General features: G+C 48.5%; 4 non-coding genes and 3 pseudogenes across 4 annotated transcripts; all 7 read right to left on the bottom strand.

Moving 5' to 3' along the window:
- Positions 1–951: 951 nt before the first annotated feature.
- LOC141177900 (U2 spliceosomal RNA) lies at positions 952–1,133 on the bottom strand. Its single transcript, XR_012254420.1, has one exon. It is a non-coding gene; the product is annotated as a U2 spliceosomal RNA (small nuclear RNA).
- Positions 1,134–1,927: 794 nt separating this feature from the next.
- Positions 1,928–2,019, bottom strand: LOC141178127 (U2 spliceosomal RNA; annotated as a pseudogene).
- Positions 2,020–3,137: 1,118 nt separating this feature from the next.
- Positions 3,138–3,332, bottom strand: LOC141177718 (U2 spliceosomal RNA). The gene has a single exon (XR_012254286.1). It is a non-coding gene; the product is annotated as a U2 spliceosomal RNA (small nuclear RNA).
- Positions 3,333–14,541: 11,209 nt separating this feature from the next.
- On the bottom strand, positions 14,542–14,619 carry LOC141178035 (U2 spliceosomal RNA; annotated as a pseudogene).
- A 1,115-nt stretch (positions 14,620–15,734) lies between these two features.
- On the bottom strand, positions 15,735–15,925 carry LOC141176580 (U2 spliceosomal RNA). Its single transcript, XR_012253254.1, has one exon. It is a non-coding gene; the product is annotated as a U2 spliceosomal RNA (small nuclear RNA).
- A 1,118-nt stretch (positions 15,926–17,043) lies between these two features.
- LOC141177632 (U2 spliceosomal RNA) lies at positions 17,044–17,234 on the bottom strand. Its single transcript, XR_012254209.1, has one exon. It is a non-coding gene; the product is annotated as a U2 spliceosomal RNA (small nuclear RNA).
- Positions 17,235–18,349: 1,115 nt separating this feature from the next.
- On the bottom strand, positions 18,350–18,563 carry LOC141177765 (U2 spliceosomal RNA; annotated as a pseudogene).
- Between the last annotated feature and the right edge of the window lie 6,307 nt (positions 18,564–24,870).

Raw genomic sequence — 24,870 nt, 5'->3', positions numbered from 1 at the left:
CCAAGCTGCGCATCCACCATCAGCCTCAGCGGACCCTGCTGCAGCGGCGGCCACAGTGACCGCATCACAACGGGTGGCGTAGTCGACACAAAAGAACTCTTAATAACATCTGTAGGACTGCCACATAACACTGAGCTTGACGCCCTGGGCACGGGCCGGGTCACAGCCGCTCGGAGACTACAACCCCCCATCTGATCCGGTGCCGGGTATTCCCCTCAAATAGGAATATGTCCCAGGGGGCGCGTCAACACGCGCAGCCAGCGTTCCATTGCCACATTCCATCTACTGCAGGCAGGATACCTGGCTGGCTGAATGTCGCTGAGAAGCTCACAGAGACCGCCATAAGCAACAGTTTAACAGAATGCCACAGACTAATCAACCAAACTTTTTGGGTTGGGTTCTCTTTTATAGTCTGCAGGCATTAAATGAAAGAAGTCAGTGTTCCAGCAGAAGGAGACAACGTTTCAGAAAAGGCATTGTAGCAAACCAAAAAAGAAATTTTAAGCGCAGCAGAGTAACCAGCGCACATACCTGTTAGCTCAGGTGAGTTTAAAAGGCTGCTGTTGATAACAAGGGCATTTGCTAAATAGATGGTGTGTGTGCAACAATATACTGAAAGGTCAATTATATTGTGCAGCTTATCTCACCACCTGTAGTTATTTAGGTGAAAGCTCCAAAATGCTTGCCTAATATGTCTGTTTATCCAAAAGGAAGTAAAAAGGGAGAGCTAGAAAGATAGCATTGCATCACATTACATGGCAATGCAATGCACAGTTGCTGAAGTTGAACCAAAATGAGCTTGTAATCTGGCTTCTGCAACTTTGAACATGAAAAATCCAATGAGGAGAAGAAAAGCAAAGCCAAAGAGTCCATCCCAAAATCCGACAAACAAGCAAAATGAACAAAAAACATTGAATTCAATTCTTTCTGATTTTAGAAACTGCATTAAAGAAGGGGTGCACCGGTCCTGGAGATACTGCAATACCAGGTCAATGCGTGGAGTGGACAGAGCAAGCTCTTTTTCCATCTCCCTGTTCTAAAAATCCATTTAATATATGGTCCCCAGATAGGGGACGTATCAGATATTAAACTGATAAGAACAGATTTTTTTTTTTTTTTTTTGAAAGCCCGAATTCGTGTACAAAACCCGAGTGCGCTTAAAAAAGTGACAAGTGCCACAAAGAAAGTGCACTAGGATGCTGGTCTTCTTGAAACCCTCTCCAAAAGGAGAAGGGTCCCCCAAACCATTCCCCGTCCCTCCGAGCCAGAAGGCCACAGCGAGGAACAGGGACAAATAGCCACCTCCAGCCGGAGCCAGAGGCGACCCAATCTTACCCCCAGCACCTGCCCGAGTTCTCACCCGAGCAAGGCACTGGGAGCCAAAGACTGTGATACCCTCCCGGAAGAGGGGAGCCAACAACGCTCTCCTCCCGAAAGAGGAGAGCCAGGGGGGTTCAGGGGGGAGCGGAACCTGATGGCCACACACTCCCCCCCTAGACCTGCCAAGAGAGGAACCCGTAAGGGAACCGCATCCCGACAAAATCCTAGTAGGACGTGACACACGTGAATAAATGGACACACAGTGACAAAGAAATTAAATAAATAGTGAAGGTTTCACAGTATAATACTGCCCGGACCTTCGACCGGGAATTGAAAAATTCCCCATCCTAAGGCCAGAAGGCCCGGAATAAGGGTGTGTGTGAAGAAAGAAATATTGAAGTGCTAGTGCAAATGTGCCATAAACTCAAGTGGGGTTCCCAATCCCAGTGAGTTAAGGCACCCCAGGGTCACCACTCCTGGGGCACTACACACTTCGGGCTTTCGATCTTCCCCGGCCCAATGGCGTCGATCCTGGGGGGCCATGCTATCCACCAGATGACTATATTAGCCACCTGGCGTACTAACAAGCGCCTAAACCCCAGTGTGCATAATGTATCAATCTACTAGGGCGGCCAACATCCAAAACCGCCTTTTCGAAAGATACTACACTTGATCTTAGCCAAAAGGCCGAGAAGCGATAACCAGAATTGGTTTCAAACTACGGAGCCACCCAAGGATCCTGAAAAGTCCATTTGTGGAGATGAGCTCCTGGACTCCCGTTAAGAAGACATGTTGTCAACCTCTAGATCCCTTACATGCCTGCACTTTTCGGCTTGCTGCTGCTGCAATCCACGCGTTTTAGATCTGCATAACTCCACCTCTTTAAACACAGCACCTTCACCCCCTGCTGTTCCCACCCGCCTCAACACCGTTGGAAGGGAGGAGAACCAATTAAGGCGGGGGGTGGGGTGGAACGAGCAGCTGTCTACCCTTAGCAGGAGGGCTCCTGATTACATACCTCTCCTGCTGCTGCTGCTGCTGCTGGCTGTCCAGCAGCAGACTGAAGGTGGCTGCTGCTGTGCACAGGTATATAAAGGCTCAGAGCCTATTATGACACGCGCAGCCAGCGTTCCATTGCCACATTCCATCTACTGCAGGCAGGATACCTGGCTGGCTGAATGTCGCTGAGAAGCTCACAGAGACCGCCATAAGCAACAGTTTAACAGAATGCCACAGACTAATCAACCAAACTTTTTGGGTTGGGTTCTCTTTTATAGTCTGCAGGCATTAAATGAAAGAAGTCAGTGTTCCAGCAGAAGGAGACAACGTTTCAGAAAAGGCATTGTAGCAAACCAAAAAAGAAATTTTAAGCGCAGCAGAGTAACCAGCGCACATACCTGTTAGCTCAGGTGAGTTTAAAAGGCTGCTGTTGATAACAAGGGCATTTGCTAAATAGATGGTGTGTGTGCAACAATATACTGAAAGGTCAATTATATTGTGCAGCTTATCTCACCACCTGTAGTTATTTAGGTGAAAGCTCCAAAATGCTTGCCTAATATGTCTGTTTATCCAAAAGGAAGTAAAAAGGGAGAGCTAGAAAGATAGCATTGCATCACATTACATGGCAATGCAATGCACAGTTGCTGAAGTTGAACCAAAATGAGCTTGTAATCTGGCTTCTGCAACTTTGAACATGAAAAATCCAATGAGGAGAAGAAAAGCAAAGCCAAAGAGTCCATCCCAAAATCCGACAAACAAGCAAAATGAACAAAAAACATTGAATTCAATTCTTTCTGATTTTAGAAACTGCATTAAAGAAGGGGTGCACCGGTCCTGGAGATACTGCAATACCAGGTCAATGCGTGGAGTGGACAGAGCAAGCTCTTTTTCCATCTCCCTGTTCTAAAAATCCATTTAATATATGGTCCCCAGATAGGGGACGTATCAGATATTAAACTGATAAGAACAGATTTTTTTTGATTGAATATATCTTTTATTAGCACAAAAAATAAGTTAACAGACAGTGTACAGTGCCGCAGCCCAGTACACACAGAATTCTACATCATATTTACATAGCATGAGGATACGACGCACTAACTAGACACATCACACCCCTATGCTACACAAAACACTCAATCTGAAAGAAAAAGCATATCAATCAATACAGTACGACGAACCGTGATAAGGGATAGGGATTGGGAAAAAGGGGATGGGGAGGGGAAAATCACAGGCCCGAAGCTTTATTGAAAGACAAGACACATAAGGGGAGAGGGGGAGGAGGGGTTTAGTCCTCATCCTCGTCCTCCGGACCGTCCATGATGGAATAGTCTCTGAGCAGGCTGTGGATCAGCCTGCGGCAGTCCTGGATGGACATCCTCTCCCTCCTCAAGATGAGCCGGTTCCTGGCGACCCAAAGGGCATCCTTGAAGCAGTTCATAAGGCGCCAAGCCTCCTGGATGGCTCCGACGGTATGAACCCCAGGGAAGAGTCCATAAAGCACAGAATGGTGCGATAGGCTCGCCCTGGGGACAGAGTTCCTCAGGTCGTCCTCAAGTGCAGTCAATAGGCGCTGTGCAAATCCGCAGTCCCAAAAAGTGTGCAAAGATGTTTCCTCCACGAAGGGGCACCTTGGGCAGTACCGGGTCTTGCACAGGTTCCGGGCATGCATGAATGACCGGACGGGCAGTCCGCCCTGAATCGCCATCCACGACAAGTCCTTGTGCCCGTTGGTCAGCCTGTCAGACGACACATTTGTCCACACAGTCTCCAGCGTGTCCTGGTGAAGTCCTGTGATGTTCTCCACGTCATCCTTGGCTCTGATTAGCTTGTGGATAGTTTTGGGCTTCCACAAGTCGGGCTTGAGTCCCTCCAGTTGATGCTCCCCCACAAATCGAACGACGTCTCCGTAGAACCATGGCGTCGTCCAGTTGTAGGGGAAGGAGCTGTCCCACTTGTCCCAGCCGAGTCGCCTCCAAAGAGGAAGCAGGAAGAAGCGAGACATGGACCTGCCCGCGGAGCCATTCTTGACTTGCAAAGTCCGGCGGACACAATCACACACAAAAGAGGATCGCAGGAGGCTGGGGATATCTGGAACGCCCTTCCCACCCTTGCGAGGCTCCTTGTACATGACGGCCCGCCTGACTCTGTCCATCTTGGATCCCCAGACAAAGTGAAACACTGTCCTGGTAATGGCCCTGCACACAGTGACGTGTGGGGGCCAGGCCTGCGCCGTGTACTGCAAGACGGGCAGGACCTCATTACGCAGGACGAGTGCCTTACCCTCACAAGTGAGGTGTCTGAGGCTCCAGAGTCCGATCCGTTGCTTCACCTTGGCCAAGCGTTCTTGCCAGGACTTGAGGGCCGCTCCTTCCTTCCCGAACCAGACTCCCAGCACCTTGAGGAAATCCGGTTGAATGTTGAAGGGGAAGGGGGCGGAGGAGGCCGGCTGCCAATCCCCGAAGAGCATGGCTTCCGACTTCCTGCAGTTGACTTTGGCCCCTGAAGCCCGGCCGAACCTCTCACACGTCTGGACGAGGGCGTCGACTGAACCACGATCAGCGCAGAAGACGGTGACGTCGTCCATGTAGACCGAGCACTTGACCTCGTGTCGTCCCGGACCCGGTGCGGTGATCCCTCTGATCTCTCCATTCTGCCGGATAGCCTCTGCGAAGAGTTCTATAACACAAACAAAAAGAAGAGGTGATAGAGGGCAGCCTTGTCTGACCCCAGAGAGGACAGGGAAGGGGTCAGTCTTCCAGCCGTTCACCAACACCGAGCTGTGGATATCAAAATACATCAGACGGACATACGAACAAAACATGTTACCCAAACCTAACCGGTGCAGAGCTCGGCCCATGAACTCGTGGGAAACCCGGTCGAAGGCCTTCTCCTGATCCAAGGAGACCAGGGCCGCGTGTGCGCGGCGGACCTTGATGTACTCGACCGTGTCCCGCACGAGAGCGAGGCTGTCTGCGATGCGACGTCCAGGGATGCCGCAGGTCTGGTCCGGGTGGATGATCCGTCCGATCACCGTCTTAAGTCGTGTCGCCATCGTCTTGGCCAGGATCTTGTAGTCCACGTTGAGCAGAGTGATGGGACGCCAATTCCTCAGGTCGCACCTCTCTCCCTTCCGCTTGTACAGGATCGTGACCATTCCTTCCCTCAAAGATGGAGGCATTCTACCCTCCACCACCATCTCCTCGTACAGGTCCAACAGGTCCGGACAGATGAGGTCTCCCAGCGCTACATAGAGCTCCGCTGGAAGACCATCACTGCCCGGGGTCCTGCCGGTCCTAAAGGATTTAGCGGCAGAGAGCAATTCGCCCACCATCAGAGGTTTGTCCAAGGCTGCCGTGCCTGCAGGATCAAGATGGTTAGTGATACCTGACAGGAACTTATCAGCAGCGTCGGGGTCGGTAGTCTTGTGGGAGTAGAGTTCGCTGTAGAAGTCGCTGACGACCCTCATCACGTCCTCCTTCCCACGTCGCATGTTTCCGCTCTCGTCTCGCAGCTCGTTCAGGGGCGTGTGACCGGCATGAAGTTTCCTGAAAAAGAATGAGTTACATTTCTCACCCTTCTCCAGATTCTCCACTTTGGAACGGAAGACGATTCGCTTGGACTCCTCCTCAAAGTGCCTTTTCAGGCTCTTCTTGGTCTCCTCCAGCTCCTCCCTCACGTCCCAGCCGCAGTGAAGAAGGTCCTGCAGCGACCGCAGCTCGCGCTGCAGCCCTCTGAAGTCCCTCCTCTTCTCACACGCCTGTTGTCGACCCTTGGCCTGAAAGAAACAGCGAAACTCAAGTTTAACATATTCCCACCAATCAGAGACTGTTTGGAAGCTACCCTTGTAGGACTGCCACATTGCGTAGGCTGCTCTCAGCTCCTCCATGACTTCATCCTGAGCCAGCAGAGCACAATTCAGCTTCCAGGAGCCGGGCCCGGACGGAAAACCGTCGCCGAGGACACCTTGTAAGTGAATGGCTCTGTGGTCGGAGAAGAAGCAGGAGACCATCGAGTGCCTACTCTGCCTGACTGCCCGAGAGGTGAACACAAAGTCAATCCTGGAGCGGAGTGAGCCATCGGGTCGGCTCCACGAATAGTTCGTGGAGCCTCTCCCCATGGAGCCCACCACGTCCTGAAGAGAGGCCTCGGTTACCATCTCGATGAGCAGCTTGGACGTGATGTCCAACTTGGCAGATGTGCCAGAACTACGACCATCCTCCTCGATGGGGCAGTTGAAATCCCCGGCCATCACTAAGGTCCTGGTGGTGGCAAGCTGAAGCCGCAGGGTCTGGAAAAGCTCCAAACGCTCATTCTTCAGTGGGGACGCATACACGTTGATGAACCTGACAGGTTCTCCCGCCCAGTTGCCATCTACAACAAGAGCCCTGCCGCAGATGAGCTCCTGGACGGACTCAAGCGTGAATGCGCCCCCCCTGATCAGAATTGCGACCCCCGCAGACTTGCAGTCACCCCCACCGGACCAGTAGGATGGACCGTGGGACCACTCCCTGGCCAGATGTTTGAAGGACCTAGAGGAGGGAAGGGAACATTCCTGCAACATAAAAACATCACACAACTGGGAAGTAAGGAAGGCATAAATAGTCTGACGTCTGAACTTGTCCTTGATGCTCCTGACATTAATGGAAAATAAGTTAATATTAGCCATCATGTAGGGAAAAAAGAAAAAGTTAGCGCAGGCAATACACCTTAGTTACCACTCCGGTCGGGTGGTCCCTCGTCGGTGTTGACTGCTGGTGACGGGATCACCAGCAGGCCCTCTTCCTCCATCTGGTCAAGCAGCGCGGCCTCGATCTCGGCGACCACCAGTTCCTCCTCTTCTGGCTCGGCCACCAGGGTCTCAACCATGTGCTCCATCTCTTCTGGCTCAGGGAGGGTATCCTCCTTTTCGCCTACGAAATCCAGAATCTTCTTTTTGGAGGATTCAGTAGCAGGGCTGTCCTCCACCTTCCTCTTTCCCCGGGTTGGAACTGGGGAGACAAGAAGAGGAAAATCCTCCTCGGAATAGATAGCGGCGGGTGGAGGAAAGGTTAATTCCACCGCTACCATGGTCTGGGGAGGGAGAGTGGCTGCCGGGGCAGGGGAAAGGACACCTGCTGAGGAGTAGGGGAAGGAGGAAGAGGAAGTGGAATCCTCAGCAGGGGTGGCCGGGGTGGGGGGGGATTGGACGGGGGTGGCAGGGGGAGGGATCGAGAGAGGGGTGACAGAACTCTTACCCTCCTTTGACTTTTTCTTCTGCTTCGGAGCTGCTGGGACCGTCGCTGGGGCTTTGGCCACCGACTCCTTGACCGCATTGGCCTTGGTCGTCTCGGCCTTGGCCGCTGGGGCCTTGGTCGTCGCGTCCTTGACCTTCACAGGCCTGGTCGTCGGGGCCTTGTCCTCCGTAGCTGGGGTCGTCGCAACCACCGATGCCCAGGATCTCTCACGCTTGGGGCAATCCTTGTACAGATGAGCCGCCAGCCCACACAGGTTGCAGGACGTCTTCTTCGGGCAGTCCTTCGAGCTGTGTCCCGTCACTCGACAAATCCTGCAGGCATCCTCCTTGCAGTCCTTCATCTCGTGGCCGTTCTTGCCGCATCTCCTGCAGTTCCGCGGCATGTCCGGGTAATAGATGAGGCCGTAGGAGTTGCCCAGGGAGAATGTCGGGGGCAGGTGCCGAAGTCCGTCTGAGTACGCCAGGTCCCTGTGAAGTCTAACGGTCACCGACCACTTACCTGTCCAGAAGCCGAGTCCATTCAGGATGTGAGAGGGTTCCTTCACAACCAAACAGAAGCGTCTCAGGAAGGTACAGATGTCTTGGCCTGGGGTGTGCGGGTTGCGCATGGAGACCGTGATCCTCCTTTCGTCCCTCTGGATAGGGCAGCTACCTGTAAAGGCAGAGAAAGAATTATCCGGTCCTTTTGCGCTTACCATTTCCCAGAACCTCCTGCAGGTGTTCACAGTGGCGAAGGTGACGAAGAAGATCCCCGTCAAGAAGGTCTGGATGCTGAGGGTGTCCGACCTGGAGAAGCCTCGATCCAGCAGCATCTTCTGGCAGAACACGTCCGAGGACATGTCCGGCACCCTCCCATCCACTTCCTTCAGCTTCAGGGCCACCGTCTGCCGCATCCATGGCTCCAGGGCTGGAGCTTCGTGGCGGGGGTTCTGGGGTCCCTTCTGCTGGCCAGTCGTGGAGGCAGAGTCCTTGGGGTCAGAATCGGCTCCTGGCTGGGCCCTCCTGGCTGTCCCCTGCTCCAGGCTCTTCTTTTCGGCCTTCCTCGCAGCGCTTGCCATGGCTTTCCTCCTGCAGTTACTTCTTGGAGCTGGATCTGGAACTCTTCCCGGAATGGGTGGAGCTATGCAGATTCTTCTCCCGTCGTGTTCTGGACAAATTCCCCGAAAGGTCTTTGTCTCGATGATTTTCTTCCTCGAAGATTCCACAGGACAGCCCGATTCTTCTCCGAGTCTTCGTCTTCTTCTGGATTCTTTAGAGCTTCTTCCTCCCACCGATATCCGCCTTCCTTCTCCGATGTCAGCTGGGCTCCGAAACTCTTCTCCTTCCGAGTTCGATCGCTCTCGTCAAGTGTAGATCGTAGCTCTTGTGTTCTTATAAGAACAGATTTTTTGATTGAATATATCTTTTCTTAGCACAAAAAATAAGTTAACAGACAGTGTACAGTGCCGCAGCCCAGTACACACAGAATTCTACATCATATTTACATAGCATGAGGATACGACGCACTAACTAGACACATCACACCCCTATGCTACACAAAACACTCAATCTGAAAGAAAAAGCATGTCAATCAATACAGTACGACGAATCGTGATAAGGGATGGGGATTGGGAAAAAGGGGATGGGGAGGGGAAAATCACAGGCCCGAAGCTTTATTGAAAGACAAGACACATAAGGGGAGAGGGGGAGGAGGGGTTTAGTCCTCGTCCTCGTCCTCCGGACCGTCCATGATGGAATAGTCTCTGAGCAGGCTGTGGATCAGCCTGCGGCAGTCCTGGATGGACATCCTCTCCCTCCTCAAGATGAGCCGGTTCCTGGCGACCCAAACGGCATCCTTGAAGCAGTTCATAAGGCGCCAAGCCTCCTGGATGGCTCCGACGGTATGAACCCCAGGGAAGAGTCCGTAAAGCACAGAATGGTGCGATAGGCTCGCCCTGGGGACAGAGTTCCTCAGGTCGTCCTCAAGTGCAGTCAATAGGCGCTGTGCAAATCCGCAGTCCCAAAAAGTGTGCAAAGATGTTTCCTCCACGAAGGGGCACCTTGGGCAGTACCGGGTCTTGCACAGGTTCCGGGCATGCATGAATGACCGGACGGGCAGTCCGCCCTGAATCGCCATCCACGACAAGTCCTTGTGCCCGTTGGTCAGCCTGTCAGACGACACATTTGTCCACACAGTCTCCAGCGTGTCCTGGTGAAGTCCTGTGATGTTCTCCACGTCATCCTTGGCTCTGATTAGCTTGTGGATAGTTTTGGGCTTCCACAAGTCGGGCTTGAGTCCCTCCAGTTGATGCTCCCCCACAAATCGAACGACGTCTCCGTAGAACCATGGCGTCGTCCAGTTGTAGGGGAAGGAGCTGTCCCACTTGTCCCAGCCGAGTCGCCTCCAAAGAGGAAGCAGGAAGAAGCGAGACATGGACCTGCCCGCGGAGCCATTCTTGACTTGCAAAGTCCGGCGGACACAATCACACACAAAAGAGGATCGCAGGAGGGTGGGGATATCTGGAACGCCCTTCCCACCCTTGCGAGGCTCCTTGTACATGACGGCCCGCCTGACTCTGTCCATCTTGGATCCCCAGACAAAGTGAAACACTGTCCTGGTAATGGCCCTGCACACAGTGACGTGTGGGGGCCAGGCCTGCGCCGTGTACTGCAAGACGGGCAGGACCTCATTACGCAGGACGAGTGCCTTACCCTCACAAGTGAGGTGTCTGAGGCTCCAGAGTCCGATCCGTTGCTTCACCTTGGCCAAGCGTTCTTGCCAGGACTTGAGGGCCGCTCCTTCCTTCCCGAACCAGACTCCCAGCACCTTGAGGAAATCCGGTTGAATGTTGAAGGGGAAGGGGGCGGAGGAGGCCGGCTGCCAATCCCCGAAGAGCATGGCTTCCGACTTCCTGCAGTTGACTTTGGCCCCTGAAGCCCGGCCGAACCTCTCACACGTCTGGACGAGGGCGTCGACTGAACCACGATCAGCGCAGAAGACGGTGACGTCATCCATGTAGAGCGAGCACTTGACCTCATGTCGTCCCGGACCCGGTGCGGTGATCCCTCTGATCTCTCCATTCTGCCGGATAGCCTCTGCGAAGAGTTCTATAACACAAACAAAAAGAAGAGGTGATAGAGGGCAGCCTTGTCTGACCCCAGAGAGGACAGGGAAGGGGTCAGTCTTCCAGCCGTTCACCAACACCGAGCTGTGGATATCAAAATACATCAGACGGACATACGAACAAAACATGTTACCCAAACCTAACCGGTGCAGAGCTCGGCCCATGAACTCGTGGGAAACCCGGTCGAAGGCCTTCTCCTGATCCAAGGAGACCAGGGCCGCGTGTGCGCGGCGGACCTTGATGTACTCGACCGTGTCCCGCACGAGAGCGAGGCTGTCTGCGATGCGACGTCCAGGGATGCCGCAGGTCTGGTCCGGGTGGATGATCCGTCCGATGACCGTCTTAAGTCGTGTCGCCATCGTCTTGGCCAGGATCTTGTAGTCCACGTTGAGCAGAGTGATGGGACGCCAATTCCTCAGGTCGCACCTCTCTCCCTTCCGCTTGTACAGGATCGTGACCATTCCTTCCCTCAAAGATGGAGGCATTCTACCCTCCACCACCATCTCCTCGTACAGGTCCAACAGGTCCGGACAGATGAGGTCTCCCAGCGCTACATAGAGCTCCGCTGGAAGACCATCACTGCCCGGGGTCCTGCCGGTCCTAAAGGATTTAGCGGCAGAGAGCAATTCGCCCACCATCAGAGGTTTGTCCAAGGCTGCCGTGCCTGCAGGATCAAGATGGTTAGTGATACCTGACAGGAACTTATCAGCAGCGTCGGGGTCGGTAGTCTTGTGGGAGTAGAGTTCGCTGTAGAAGTCGCTGACGACCCTCATCACGTCCTCCTTCCCACGTCGCATGTTTCCGCTCTCGTCTCGCAGCTCGTTCAGGGGCGTGTGACCGGCATGAAGTTTCCTGAAAAAGAATGAGTTACATTTCTCACCCTTCTCCAGATTCTCCACTTTGGAACGGAAGATGATTCGCTTGGACTCCTCCTCAAAGTGCCTTTTCAGGCTCTTCTTGGTCTCCTCCAGCTCCTCCCTCACGTCCCAGCCGCAGTGAAGAAGGTCCTGCAGCGACCGCAGCTCGCGCTGCAGCCCTCTGAAGTCCCTCCTCTTCTCACACTCCTGTTGTCGACCCTTGGCCTGAAAGAAACAGCGAAACTCAAGTTTAACATATTCCCACCAATCAGAGACTGTTTGGAAGCTACCCTTGTAGGACTGCCACATTGCGTAGGCTGCTCTCAGCTCCTCCACGACTTCATCCTGAGCCAGCAGAGCACAATTCAGCTTCCAGGAGCCGGGGCCGGACGGAAAACCGTCGCCGAGGACACCTTGTAAGTGAATGGCTCTGTGGTCGGAGAAGAAGCAGGAGACCATCGAGTGCCTACTCTGCCTGACTGCCCGAGAGGTGAACACAAAGTCAATCCTGGAGCGGAGTGAGCCATCGGGTCGGCTCCACGAATAGTTCGTGGAGCCTCTCCCCATGGAGCCCACCACGTCCTGAAGAGAGGCCTCGGTTACCATCTCGATGAGCAGCTTGGACGTGATGTCCAACTTGGCAGATGTGCCAGAACTACGACCGTCCTCCTCGATGGGGCAGTTGAAATCCCCGGCCATCACTAAGGTCCTGGTGGTGGCAAGCTGAAGCCGCAGGGTCTGGAAAAGCTCCAAACGCTCATTCTTCAGTGGGGACGCATACACGTTGATGAACCTGACAGGTTCTCCCGCCCAGTTGCCATCTACAACAAGAGCCCTGCCGCAGATGAGCTCCTGGACGGACTCAAGCGTGAATGCGCCCCCCCTGATCAGAATTGCGACCCCCGCAGACTTGCAGTCACCCCCACCGGACCAGTAGGATGGACCGTGGGACCACTCCCTGGCCAGATGTTTGAAGGACCTAGAGGAGGGAAGGGAACATTCCTGCAACATATAAACATCACACAACTGGGAAGTAAGGAAGGCATAAATAGTCTGACGTCTGAACTTGTCCTTGATGCTCCTGACATTAATGGAAAATAAGTTAATATTAGCCATCATGTAGGGAAAAAAGAAAAAGTTAGCGCAGGCAATACACCTTAGTTACCACTCCGGTCGGGTGGTCCCTCGTCGGTGTTGACTGCTGGTGACGGGATCACCAGCAGGCCCTCTTCCTCCATCTGGTCAAGCAGCGCGGCCTCAATCTCGGCGACCACCAGTTCCTCCTCTTCTGGCTCGGCCACCAGGGTCTCAACCATGTGCTCCATCTCTTCTGGCTCAGGGAGGGTATCCTCCTTTTCGCCTACGAAATCCAGAATCTTCTTTTTGGAGGATTCAGTAGCAGGGCTGTCCTCCACCTTCCTCTTTCCCCGGGTTGGAACTGGGGAGACAAGAAGGGGAAAATCCTCCTCGGAATAGATAGCGGCGGGTGGAGGAAAGGTTAATTCCACCGCTACCATGGTCTGGGGAGGGAGAGTGGCTGCCGGGGCAGGGGAAAGGACACCTGCTGAGGAGTAGGGGAAGGAGGAAGAGGAAGTGGAATCCTCAGCAGGGGTGGCCGGGGTGGGGGGGGGATTGGACGGGGGTGGCAGGGGGAGGGATCGAGAGAGGGGTGACAGAACTCTTACCCTCCTTTGACTTTTTCTTCTGCTTCGGAGCTGCTGGGACCGTCGCTGGGGCTTTGGCCACCGACTCCTTGACCGCTTTGGCCTTGGTCGTCTCGGCCTTGGCCGCTGGGGCCTTGGTCGTCGCGTCCTTGACCTTCACAGGCCTGGTCGTCGGGGCCTTGTCCTCCGTAGCTGGGGTCGTCGCAACCACCGATGCCCAGGATCTCTCACGCCTGGGGCAATCCTTGTACAGATGAGCCGCCAGCCCACACAGGTTGCAGGACGTCTTCTTCGGGCAGTCCTTCGAGCTGTGTCCCGTCACTCGACAAATCCTGCAGGCATCCTCCTTGCAGTCCTTCATCTCGTGGCCGTTCTTGCCGCATCTCCTGCAGTTCCGCGGCATGTCCGGGTAATAGATGAGGCCGTAGGAGTTGCCCAGGGAGAATGTCGGGGGCAGGTGCCGAAGTCCGTCTGAGTACGCCAGGTCCCTGTGAAGTCTAACGGTCACCGACCACTTACCTGTCCAGAAGCCGAGTCCATTCAGGATGTGAGAGGGTTCCTTCACAACCAAACAGAAGCGTCTCAGGAAGGTACAGATGTCTTGGCCTGGGGTGTGCGGGTTGCGCATGGAGACCGTGATCCTCCTTTCATCCCTCTGGATAGGGCAGCTACCTGTAAAGGCAGAGAAAGAATTATCCGGTCCTTTTGCGCTTACCATTTCCCAGAACCTCCTGCAGGTGTTCACAGTGGCGAAGGTGACGAAGAAGATCCCCGTCAAGAAGGTCTGGATGCTGAGGGTGTCCGACCTGGAGAAGCCTCGATCCAGCAGCATCTTCTGGCAGAACACGTCCGAGGACATGTCCGGCACCCTCCCATCCACTTCCTTCAGCTTCAGGGCCACCGTCTGCCGCATCCATGGCTCCAGGGCTGGAGCTTCGTGGCGGGGCTTCTGGGGTCCCTTCTGCTGGCCAGTCATGGAGGCAGAGTCCTTGGGGTCAGAATCGGCTCCTGACTGGGCCCTCCTGGCTGTCCCCAGCTCCAGGCTCTTCTTTTCGGCCTTCCTCGCAGCGCTTGCCATGGCTTTCCTCCTGCAGTTACTTCTTGGAGCTGGATCTGGAACTCTTCCCGGAATGGGTGGAGCTATGCAGATTCTTCTCCCGTCGTGTTCTGGACAAATTCCCCGAAAGGTCTTTGTCTCGATGATTTTCTTCCTCGAAGATTCCACAGGACAGCCCGATTCTTCTCCGAGTCTTCGTCTTCTTCTGGATTCTTTAGAGCTTCTTCCTCCCACCGATATCCGCCTTCGTTCTCTGATGTCAGCTGGGCTCCGAAGCTCTTCTCCTTCCGAGTTCGATCGCTCTCGTCAAGTGTAGATCGTAGCTCTTGTGTTCTTAAAAGAACAGATACTACACTTGATCTTAGCCAAAAGGCCGAGAAGCGATAACCAGAATTGGTTTCAAACTACGGAGCCACCCAAGGATCCTGAAAAGTCCATTTGTGGAGATGAGCTCCTGGACTCCCGTTAAGAAGACATGTTGTCAACCTCTAGATCCCTTACATGCCTGCACTTTTCGGCTTGCTGCTGCTGCAATCCACGCGTTTTAGATCTGCATAACTCCACCTCTTTAAACACAGCACCTTCACCCCCTGCTGTTCCCACCCGCCTCAACACCGTTGGAAGGGAGGAGAACCAATTAAGGCGGGGGGTGGGGTGGAACGAGCAGCTGTCTACCCTTAGCAGGAGGGCTCCTGATTACATACCTCTCCTGCTGCTGCTGCTGCTGGCTGTCCAGCAGCAGACTGAAGGTGGCTGCTGCTGTGCACAGGTATATAAAGTCTCAGAGCCTATTATGACACGCGCAGCCAGCGTTCCATTGCCACATTCCATCTACTGCAGGCAGGATACCTGGCTGGCTGAATGTCGCTGAGAAGCTCACAGAGACCGCCATAAGCAACAGTTTAACAGAATGCCACAGACTAATCAACCAAACTTTTTGGGTTGGGTTCTCTTTTATAGTCTGCAGGCATTAAATGAAAGAAGTCAGTGTTCCAGCAGAAGGAGACAACGTTTCAGAAAAGGCATTGTAGCAAACCAAAAAAGAAATTTTAAGCGCAGCAGAGTAACCAGCGCACATACCTGTTAGCTCAGGTGAGTTTAAAAGGCTGCTGTTGATAACAAGGGCATTTGCTAAATAGATGGTGTGTGTGCAACAATATACTGAAAGGTCAATTATATTGTGCAGCTTATCTCACCACCTGTAGTTATTTAGGTGAAAGCTCCAAAATGCTTGCCTAATATGTCTGTTTATCCAAAAGGAAGTAAAAAGGGAGAGCTAGAAAGATAGCATTGCATCACATTACATGGCAATGCAATGCACAGTTGCTGAAGTTGAACCAAAATGAGCTTGTAATCTGGCTTCTGCAACTTTGAACATGAAAAATCCAATGAGGAGAAGAAAAGCAAAGCCAAAGAGTCCATCCCAAAATCCGACAAACAAGCAAAATGAACAAAAAACATTGAATTCAATTCTTTCTGATTTTAGAAACTGCATTAAAGAAGGGGTGCACCGGTCCTGGAGATACTGCAATACCAGGTCAATGCGTGGAGTGGACAGAGCAAGCTCTTTTTCCATCTCCCTGTTCTAAAAATCCATTTAATATATGGTCCCCAGATAGGGGACGTATCAGATATTAAACTGATAAGAACAGATACTACACTTGATCTTAGCCAAAAGGCCGAGAAGCGATAACCAGAATTGGTTTCAAACTACGGAGCCACCCAAGGATCCTGAAAAGTCCATTTGTGGAGATGAGCTCCTGGACTCCCGTTAAGAAGACATGTTGTCAACCTCTAGATCCCTTACATGCCTGCACTTTTCGGCTTGCTGCTGCTGCAATCCACGCGTTTTAGATCTGCATAACTCCACCTCTTTAAACACAGCACCTTCACCCCCTGCTGTTCCCACCCGCCTCAACACCGTTGGAAGGGAGGAGAACCAATTAAGGCGGGGGGTGGGGTGGAACGAGCAGCTGTCTACCCTTAGCAGGAGGGCTCCTGATTACATACCTCTCCTGCTGCTGCTGCTGCTGCTGGCTGTCCAGCAGCAGACTGAAGGTGGCTGCTGCTGTGCACAGGTATATAAAGGCTCAGAGCCTATTATGACACGCGCAGCCAGCGTTCCATTGCCACATTCCATCTACTGCAGGCAGGATACCTGGCTGGCTGAATGTCGCTGAGAAGCTCACAGAGACCGCCATAAGCAACAGTTTAACAGAATGCCACAGACTAATCAACCAAACTTTTTGGGTTGGGTTCTCTTTTATAGTCTGCAGGCATTAAATGAAAGAAGTCAGTGTTCCAGCAGAAGGAGACAACGTTTCAGAAAAGGCATTGTAGCAAACCAAAAAAGAAATTTTAAGCGCAGCAGAGTAACCAGCGCACATACCTGTTAGCTCAGGTGAGTTTAAAAGGCTGCTGTTGATAACAAGGGCATTTGCTAAATAGATGGTGTGTGTGCAACAATATACTGAAAGGTCAATTATATTGTGCAGCTTATCTCACCACCTGTAGTTATTTAGGTGAAAGCTCCAAAATGCTTGCCTAATATGTCTGTTTATCCAAAAGGAAGTAAAAAGGGAGAGCTAGAAAGATAGCATTGCATCACATTACATGGCAATGCAATGCACAGTTGCTGAAGTTGAACCAAAATGAGCTTGTAATCTGGCTTCTGCAACTTTGAACATGAAAAATCCAATGAGGAGAAGAAAAGCAAAGCCAAAGAGTCCATCCCAAAATCCGACAAACAAGCAAAATGAACAAAAAACATTGAATTCAATTCTTTCTGATTTTAGAAACTGCATTAAAGAAGGGGTGCACCGGTCCTGGAGATACTGCAATACCAGGTCAATGCGTGGAGTGGACAGAGCAAGCTCTTTTTCCATCTCCCTGTTCTAAAAATCCATTTAATATATGGTCCCCAGATAGGGGACGTATCAGATATTAAACTGATAAGAACAGATACTACACTTGATCTTAGTCAAAAGGCCGAGAAGCGATAACCAGAATTGGTTTCAAACTACGGAGCCACCCAAGGATCCTGAAAAGTCCATTTGTGGAGATGAGCTCCTGGACTCCCGTTAAGAAGACATGTTGTCAACCTCTAGATCCCTTACATGCCTGCACTTTTCGGCTTGCTGCTGCTGCAATCCACGCGTTTTAGATCTGCATAACTCCACCTCTTTAAACACAGCACCTTCACCCCCTGCTGTTCCCACCCGCCTCAACACCGTTGGAAGGGAGGAGAACCAATTAAGGCGGGGGGTGGGGTGGAACGAGCAGCTGTCTACCCTTAGCAGGAGGGCTCCTGATTACATACCTCTCCTGCTGCTGCTGCTGCTGGCTGTCCAGCAGCAGACTGAAGGTGGCTGCTGCTGTGCACAGGTATATAAAGGCTCAGAGCCTATTATGACACGCGCAGCCAGCGTTCCATTGCCACATTCCATCTACTGCAGGCAGGATACCTGGCTGGCTGAATGTCGCTGAGAAGCTCACAGAGACCGCCATAAGCAACAGTTTAACAGAATGCCACAGACTAATCAACCAAACTTTTTGGGTTGGGTTCTCTTTTATAGTCTGCAGGCATTAAATGAAAGAAGTCAGTGTTCCAGCAGAAGGAGACAACGTTTCAGAAAAGGCATTGTAGCAAACCAAAAAAGAAATTTTAAGCGCAGCAGAGTAACCAGCGCACATACCTGTTAGCTCAGGTGAGTTTAAAAGGCTGCTGTTGATAACAAGGGCATTTGCTAAATAGATGGTGTGTGTGCAACAATATACTGAAAGGTCAATTATATTGTGCAGCTTATCTCACCACCTGTAGTTATTTAGGTGAAAGCTCCAAAATGCTTGCCTAATATGTCTGTTTATCCAAAAGGAAGTAAAAAGGGAGAGCTAGAAAGATAGCATTGCATCACATTACATGGCAATGCAATGCACAGTTGCTGAAGTTGAACCAAAATGAGCTTGTAATCTGGCTTCTGCAACTTTGAACATGAAAAATCCAATGAGGAGAAGAAAAGCAAAGCCAAAGAGTCCATCCCAAAATCCGACAAACAAGCAAAATGAACAAAAAACATTGAATTCAATTCTTTCTGATTTTAGAAACTGCATTAAAGAAGGGGTGCACCGGTCCTGGAGATACTGCAATACCAGGTCAATGCGTGGAGTGGACAGAGCAAGCTCTTTTTCCATCTCCCTGTTCTAAAAATCCATTTAATATATGGTCCCCAGATAGGGGACGTATCAGATATTAAACTGATAAGAACAGATTTTTTTTTTTTTTTTTTTTTACACTCAGATTACAAAGTCTTGGAATCAACAAAAAGATAAGAAGACTCAAATCCATCATCGTGCATTCTACCAATTTTAATACTTCTCCAAATCTTTTATTTTCCTTTTTCTTTTATATATATATATTTATTTATTTTTTCCCTCTTTTTTTTTTTTTTTTTAAAAATTATATAGTTTTGGCTATTTTTTTTTGTTTGTTTTTGTTCTTCTTTTTTTGTTTTTCCACAGGTTTTCAAAAAATCAAATCTTACAAGGTAAGTTCATTCCATTTACATTGTTTCCATTTCTCATTTGCTTTCACCTTGCCAAGCGTCATTTTGTCCCTCCAGAAATACATGTACAAATAACTTAGACATAATTTAATACACTGGTCGACTGTTACTTCCTTATGTTTAAACACTAAAATGTTCCTTGCTTTCCACAATGCCGCCTTCACACATGCAATAATAATCCATACAATTTTAAAATCCTCCTCTCTTATCCCCATCCCATAAAATACTCTGTTAAAATCCAAAAAATTAACAGTACTCACAGCTCTCACTATATTGCACACTTTCCTCCATATTGTCTGTGCAAAATTACAATTCCAGAAGATGTGCATGGGTGTTTCACTATTCCCACACCTGGATCTTGGGCACACTTCAGATCTTACCAACCCACGCCTGTGTTGGAACTCACGGGTTGGCAGGCAGTCTTTTACTATACACCAGAGTAAATCCCTGTGTTCATTAGATAACACACTATAATTTACATTCATCCAGATTCTTTCCACAATTTTGAATGAAAAATGTTCCACAGGACTGATACCTATTCTCTCTTCCAGGATTTTTAGGATTTTTTTATGGCATTTAAGAACATTTATTTCGACCATCTTAAGTTTAAAATCTCTTAAAATTTTTTCTAAAACAATATAATTTCCTGGAGGTAAAAACCTATAAGGCCTATTTAGAGACATCTCCAACCATTTATAATTTCTAATATAGAAACCTAAATTATATATAGAAAACAACTTTAGCTTAGAGCCTGGTCCTAATAAAGTGCATACACAGTTCGCTACATACTTTGCATATAAAAAGGACCTAATATCCGGAAAACCTTTCCCACCTTTTTTCTTTGATTTATATATCTCCTCTCTCTTTACTCTTTCCATCTTGGATCTCCATAAAAAATTAAAACATACCTTAATAACTCTCTTCATGATATTATTTTGGGGGATAAAAACTGTTGAGACATATAAAAACATTGGGAGTAAAACCTGTCTAATAATTAAAATTTTTCCTTCCAGGGTAAGATCTCTCAACTGCCAGAAAGTAATCTTTTTCTTAACTCTTTCCAGCAGAGACTCCCAATTTCTTACATTACCACCTGACTCTGAGAAATAAATACCTAAAATTTTTACTTCATTCATTCTTGTTAATTTACACTCAGAATCTACAATAAAATCACCAACAGTTAAAATACCAGATTTTTCCATGTTAATTTTAAAACCCGATGCGCCCCCAAACCAATCCACTGTTCTTATGGCTCTGTTCATGCTTCTAGTGTCTTTAACTAAAACCGTCACATCATCCATATATGCCACCACTTTAACTTGTTCATTGCAACTCCCGGGAATAAAAAAACCATTGATTACCTTATCTCTCCTAAAAGCTGCTAAAAGTGGTTCAATTGCACAAATAAAAAGAATAGGGGATAAGGGACACCCCTGTTTAACGCCACAGTTTATTTTTACATTATCAGATAAAAAACCATTAATAGATATTTTGCTAAAACATGATTTGTAAAGAGATTTAATACGTTTGCTAAAAACATCCGGGCATCCCATTTTCTCTAAAACTGCAAATAAAAAATCATGGGCAACTCTATCGTACGCTTTTTCAAAATCCAAAGTAATTAGAGCAAGCTTTTGTTTTCTGTCTAAAACATCCCATAAAACATCCCTGATTAAAATCAATGAGTCGCTGATTCTCCGATTTGGCACTGCACACGTCTGATCCACTTCTATTACTGAGCCGATTACCTTTTTTAATCTATTTGCTAGTAACTTTGCATATACCTTACAGTCCGTATTTAAAAGGGTTATTGGTCTCCAATTTTTAATCAGTTCTTTATTTCCTTTCTTAAATAATAAAACAATAAGACCCTCCCACCACGACTCTGGGACACTAAAAGATGCTTCTGCTTCTAAAATTACTTCATAAAAATCCTCACCCATGATCTCCCATAAACACTTGTAAAATTCAACAGGTAGTCCATCTGCTCCCGGCGTTTTGTTATTTTGTAGCGTATTAATTGTATTAAAAACTTCCTCTTTAGTAAAATTCCCTATTAAAAAAGATTTATCTTCCGCATTAAAATTTTTTTCCAGTCCTTCTAAAAAATGTTTTTTTAGAGACACATCCGTGTTTTTAACAGAAAATAAATCATCATAAAATTCTTTTGCTTTCATCTTCTTCCCCTCCAAACTTGTTTCTCCTTCCAAAACCTTCATATAATCCTTCTTGTCACATATTTTTTTAAAAAAGAATTTTGTGCATTTTTCATCCTCGTCTAAAACTTTTACTCGGGAATTAAAAATAATTTCTTTACCTTTTTCTTTCAGGCAGTTTTGGATCTTTTCTTTTGTTGTTCGGATCGCCTCCTGCAGATCACATCCGTTATTTTCGAGGTGAAAAAAACATTGCAGTTTAGCATTAAGATCATTATAAAAAATACGTTTTGCAGCAGCTTTCTTCTTTCCTTCTTTAATAAAAAATATTTTTACCTCCTTCTTGACAAAATCCCACCAATTAAAAATAGATTTAAAAAACGTTTTTTTTAGCTTCAGTTTTTCATACAGCTTTTTAAAACCTTCCATAACCACCTCGTCTTGTAGTAGGGATACATTAAATTTCCAGTGTGACGGTCTTTTATCCACATCTGATTCTATTTTAAAACTACATTCTATTATTTTATGATCTGAAAAAGGTGTTGAATGCGTTTTAAAACCTGAGCATGTTAGGGCTTGAGATATAAAAATATAATCTATTCTGGATGAAACACCTCTCCCCACCCAAGTGACTTCATGCTCCTTTTTTTGTCCATCTAATGCCCATGTATCTTTAAGATTAAAAGCTGCTAAAATATTTCTAAGACATGAAGCTGACCCATCTTTTACATTTTTTAAATGACAATTAAAATCCCCACCTAAAACTAATGGATCTACTCCAGGTAAAAACAGCTGCAACAGTTCAAACAAATGTAATCTCAAGGCTTTTTCTGCATTTGCATACACATTAAAACACCTCACTTTCTTCCCATTTTTCTGCACATCAATTCTTAAAATCCTCCCAGGGTATATCTCTTCATAATTTACAATCTCCCAATCTTTAGAGCATAAAAACCCCACACCATCACTTTTTGACTCGTTCCCACCAGAAAAGCATAAGTTACCCTTCCATATACCCTGTAAATATTCATAGCTTATTTTTTTTGTCAAATTACATTCTTGTAGAAAGATAAAATCAATATTTTCATTATTTAAAAAATCATATAAAGCAGTTCACTTATATAGGTCGTTAAACCCCTGAACATTCAGGGACATTGAGCGGATCATCTTCTAACATTTAGTGCAGGGCTCTTCCCTCCGCCCTCATTCTCTACTGCCGGAGAAGATGGGTCTACCTCCAGATCTGATACATCCGAAGATGACACACTCCCCAGCAGACTTGTTGCTTCTAATGCCTTTACTTTCCCACCACATGGTATTCCTTCATTATCACTTCTATCCACACTTCTTTTTAGAGATTTTTCTGTGCAGTCCATTTGTACCTGCGCGCAAGGTAAGCTCTGCGACAGGGAATTAGTAGGAGTGGACTCCACTACTTCTGGAATATCACTTTCCCCTCCACAACTACTCCCTTTACTTAGTGGAGAAATTTCTTGCAACATTTGACTCTTCTCTTCTCTCTTCTGATCTTCTTTCTTCTGTTCTTCTATCTTCTTCTTTTCATTCTTATCTTCTTTCTTCTTATCTTCTTTCTTCTGCTCTTCTCTCTTTTTCCTTTCCATCTGTTTCTTTATCTCCATGGCCCTTTTTTCTATGTCCTCTATCCTCTTCTGTTTTTCCTCTTCCTTCTTTCTCTTCCTTTCTTCCAACTTCCTTTCCTCTTCTTCTTGTGATTTTTTAACCCGTTCCTCCTTCTTCTTCTCCTTCATTGCCCGTCCCTCCTCTTCCTCTTTTCTCTTTCTTTCTGTCTCCTCCTTCTCACTCCTTTCTTTCTCCTCTTCCCCTTTTTCCTCTTCAGCAGCAATGCCTGCTTCCACATCGTCTTTAGCTTCTTGTTGCTGTTCTTCAGGCGATGTGTCCATCTCCTCTACATCCTTTTTCTTATTTTTAGGGCACTCATCCATCTGGTGAGGAGTACCCATGCAACTAAAACACTTGTTACATTCTGCATCCAGATGTCCATATTTTTTACACACACGGCAGTAGTGTGGCATCCCTGGGAAGAATAAATAACCGCGGCTATGGTTGATATAAACCTGCGGCGGAGGTCTGGACACGCCCCCCTCCTCATTCGGGTTCTTCCTAAATGATACCACATACACACGTTTCCCGTTCCACACTCCAAACTGTGTTTCCCCGCGTCTCTTAGGGATGATTTTGTCACAATACATTGATAGGTAACTTTCAACCTCAGAGTCTGTAATAAATGGACTAAACAAATGAATCGTCAGTACTTTCATTGAAAACTGAAAAGAGGGGATTACTTTCACCCCCTCCAGCTCTACCTTCTCTTTATTTACTTCATAAAGAGCGTAGGCACTTTCACACTGCGAGGCTTTATTAAGCGTAACATCATAAAGCCCTCGAGAAAAAAAAGATTGAAAGCAAAAAAGATGCTCCTTGTCGATCTTCAAGAGCTTACAAATAACATTGAAAATAAATTGAGAATCTTTCACCTGCCGGTGGTCAGGAGCAACCACGAACCTGATGGTGTCCTTCAGCGGATGCTCCTCCGAGAAATAATCATTCGGGTTGCTTGCTTGATTCTCCTTCCTTCCTCCAGGGTTTCTCCTTGTCTCCATGATTTTCCTCTTCTTTTCCAGATACCAAGGAAAATATCACACACGGATCGCAGCCTCCACGAAGTTCGTCCTCCCTCCAACACACCGTCCTCCGTAAAGAAAAGGCACTGCAGCTTTAGCACCGATTCCCAAAAGCAGCACTGGATATCTCCAAAGGCCAAGAATCGGTTCTGCCACCACAGTAACCTTCAGCCCAATGTCACAACCCACTACAGATCGTGCCAAAAGGCCGAGAAGCGATAACCAGAATTGGTTTCAAACTACGGAGCCACCCAAGGATCCTGAAAAGTCCATTTGTGGAGATGAGCTCCTGGACTCCCGTTAAGAAGACATGTTGTCAACCTCTAGATCCCTTACATGCCTGCACTTTTCGGCTTGCTGCTGCTGCAATCCACGCGTTTTAGATCTGCATAACTCCACCTCTTTAAACACAGCACCTTCACCCCCTGCTGTTCCCACCCGCCTCAACACCGTTGGAAGGGAGGAGAACCAATTAAGGCGGGGGGTGGGGTGGAACGAGCAGCTGTCTACCCTTAGCAGGAGGGCTCCTGATTACATACCTCTCCTGCTGCTGCTGCTGCTGGCTGTCCAGCAGCAGACTGAAGGTGGCTGCTGCTGTGCACAGGTATATAAAGGCTCAGAGCCTATTATGACACGCGCAGCCAGCGTTCCATTGCCACATTCCATCTACTGCAGGCAGGATACCTGGCTGGCTGAATGTCGCTGAGAAGCTCACAGAGACCGCCATAAGCAACAGTTTAACAGAATGCCACAGACTAATCAACCAAACTTTTTGGGTTGGGTTCTCTTTTATAGTCTGCAGGCATTAAATGAAAGAAGTCAGTGTTCCAGCAGAAGGAGACAACGTTTCAGAAAAGGCATTGTAGCAAACCAAAAAAGAAATTTTAAGCGCAGCAGAGTAACCAGCGCACATACCTGTTAGCTCAGGTGAGTTTAAAAGGCTGCTGTTGATAACAAGGGCATTTGCTAAATAGATGGTGTGTGTGCAACAATATACTGAAAGGTCAATTATATTGTGCAGCTTATCTCACCACCTGTAGTTATTTAGGTGAAAGCTCCAAAATGCTTGCCTAATATGTCTGTTTATCCAAAAGGAAGTAAAAAGGGAGAGCTAGAAAGATAGCATTGCATCACATTACATGGCAATGCAATGCACAGTTGCTGAAGTTGAACCAAAATGAGCTTGTAATCTGGCTTCTGCAACTTTGAACATGAAAAATCCAATGAGGAGAAGAAAAGCAAAGCCAAAGAGTCC

The sequence above is a fragment of the Phyllobates terribilis genome, unplaced genomic scaffold (assembly GCF_046119375.1).
Source record: "Phyllobates terribilis strain yellow unplaced genomic scaffold, ASM4611937v1 Scaffold_27__1_contigs__length_16484149, whole genome shotgun sequence".
NCBI classification, from domain to species: Eukaryota; Metazoa; Chordata; class Amphibia; order Anura; family Dendrobatidae; genus Phyllobates; species Phyllobates terribilis.
The sequence above is the reverse complement of the archived record's forward strand: the minus strand, read 5'-3'. Positions and strand labels throughout refer to the sequence as shown.